At 50.3% G+C, this 2,624-nt stretch overlaps 1 pseudogene; it reads left to right on the top strand.

Moving 5' to 3' along the window:
* The first annotated feature begins 1,572 nt into the window (after window positions 1-1,572).
* On the top strand, window positions 1,573-1,852 carry LOC101566780 (annotated as a pseudogene).
* Window positions 1,853-2,624: the final 772 nt, after the last annotated feature.

Genomic DNA, 2,624 nt, shown 5'->3' with positions numbered 1-2,624 from the left:
CTGTTGCAGTTTACCCAGCAAATATGGATTATATTTATAAACAATAGGTTTGTAAGAGTGAGAATAACTTTCACTCTTGAAACGTAGCCAAGCGTTCAGCATTCTATAATTCATTCTCGTTACTAAGCTTTATTGAATAAATGCCTTACCAATGCTGTGCCTACATGGGAGAGACCCTTATGTATGTAAATAGATACTTCATGTACAAGTACAGGAACCACTTCTGAGGGGAGAGTTTATCAGATAAATGTTTTTATTAGAGTTTGGATTGAAAACTGCTTTACTCAGTTTCTCAATTCAGAAGCGCTATGTGGTAATTGCCCATTCACGCAAACAGCAGTGACTGTATATGCGAAGATCTTTGGCTCATGGCCTCACAGCGGGGCTTGCAGCACTGTTTATGACTGCCTGCAGGAACAGGTCACAAAGGATGGCATCCGCGGTTAGTTTGATCAGTTCCTCGTGGAATGCAGTAATGGACCTGTAGCTGACTTAAAACGCTACTTTATTATTTACCTGGGGAGGCTTTTCTGTTTAAGGAACATTAGCTTATTTGAATAAACAACTTAGGTTTGACCAAAGCTCTTTGCTCAAGCAAGCAATCCAAACAGAAAGATGCAGGGCCACATAGAGGCATGCTGAGATGAAGACGCTGCCACGTGCCGGATCCCGGGCATGTGGGGGATGGATCGGCCATCACTGCTTGAGAAGACACAGTAGCAATGTGTAGAAATGGTATGAATGAGCTCAGTTCAGCTCCAAAGGAGCTGTCATCCAGCTCCAAAGCTCACTTCTGGTGGAAGAGGAAGATCAGGAGGACGTAACAGTCCAAACAGCACATAGCGCCTCTCGTGCCTACCCGTCCTGCGCCCAGGGCCGCAGCCTTTGCCGTTGGTCCCCGCAGACAGCAGGCAGTCTCTGGTGTCCTGGCCTCCACCCGGCTGCCTCCGGAGCTCCTGGCACGTCCTGCAGTACCCGGCACTGCCCTGTGGCACTGGCCCCCTCTCACCCTGCTCCATGAGTGCTGTCCTTTGCCCAGAGCTGGCCACCCCAAGGAAACAACGCACCTCAGCCTCCCTGTGAGCTCTGCGATGTGCCCATAGTCGAGTCCCTTCCAAGAATATTCCTGAGCAGAAGAAAACCTCTTCCACAGCATCACAACACTTCTGCAAGGCCACAGGCAGAGTGTCCTTATTTTGCTTGTTTGCCCCTGAAGCCCGTGGACTGTGCTCATTGCGGTCTTCGCATCACCTTGAGCGTAGCCTCTCATCTGCCGTGGCTGGGGCAGGCAGCTCGTGCATGTCCTGGAGCTGGTCCCCGCAGAGGTGGAAATGTAGTGTCCAGCAGCAGAGGGGAGACGGGGCTCCGATACCCAGGAAACAGCTGGCAGCGAGGACACTGACCTGGCCTGGCCGGTGAGGGGTCTGCTCCGCCTGGCTCCCCAAGCAAGTCATGCTCTTGCTGCCATCTGAATGAGGTTTTCAGGAGAGAAGAAAGCCGCGTTCCCCCAGGAGGTACAGTCCGTGTCCATTCCACAACTTGGGTCTTTGCCGCCGGCTCCACACCGCCACCATGGCTGACATGGAAGAAGGCGAAGAGCCCTGCACCTTGTCCTCTCACTTGGGGAGCGCAGGCTCCAAGTCGGGAGGCAACAAAATGTTCTTGCTGAAGAAGTGGAAGGCCGTGGCCATGTGGAGCTGGGATGTGGAGTGCGATACATGTGCTATCGGCAGAGTCCAGGTGATGGATGCCTGCTGTAGCTCTCAAGCTGAAAACAACCAAGAGGATTGCGTTGTGCTCTGGGGAGAATGCGATCGTTCCTTCCACAGCTGCCGCGTGTCCTGGTGGGTGAAGCAGAACAGCCGCTGCCTCTGCCAGCAGGACTGGGTGGTCCAGAGAATCGCAAATGAGAGTGGCGGGCGGGAGCGTTCTCAGCGCTGCTGTTCCCAGCCCTGCTGGGTGTTCCTGTGAAGTGGCCAACAAAGGCACAGACGCCGCAGGCGAGAAGGCAGTGGATCTCGGTCCTTTGGGACGTGTGACGTATCACAGGCGTGAGTTAACATTTTGTACTTAATTTTCAGAAATTCTGTACAATAAAGATAATTTATTAAAGATAGTCTTTCCTACCTCTGTGGTGTGGGTCACATACACTGCTTAGACGTGCTGTAGAAAGGATAAAAGTCCAAATCAAATGACCCTTATAATTGTCACAATACAAAGGTCTATAGGATGTTTTGCATGCTTACGGGTAATCAGATAAAAAGAAACCATGTTATCATAACAAATAAAGTACAGTTTAAAACTCAGAAAAGAAAAAAAAAATTCCACAACATGTTTAGTAGGTCAACATACCAGAGCTAAAGAATTACACAAAGTGCCAGGTGTAATCCCAGCACTCGGGAGGCCAAGGCAGGAGAATTGTTGGGAGTTTGAGACCAGCCAGGGCTACAAGGTGAGCTCAAGGCCAGCCTGAACTTCATAGTGAGACCCTTTCCCAAAAAGAAAAAATAAGAATTTCTCAAAGCTAGGGAGAGCGGGCCGGGGAGATGGCTTAGTAGGATAAGCGCTTGACTGGTAAATGCAAGGATCTGAGTTCAATCCCCGGTTCCGCAAAAAAAAAAAAA

This window comes from Octodon degus, unplaced genomic scaffold (genome assembly GCF_000260255.1).
Source record: "Octodon degus isolate 3935 unplaced genomic scaffold, OctDeg1.0 scaffold00205, whole genome shotgun sequence".
Taxonomy (NCBI): domain Eukaryota; kingdom Metazoa; phylum Chordata; class Mammalia; order Rodentia; family Octodontidae; genus Octodon; species Octodon degus.
This window is presented reverse-complemented; position numbering and strand designations above follow the sequence as displayed.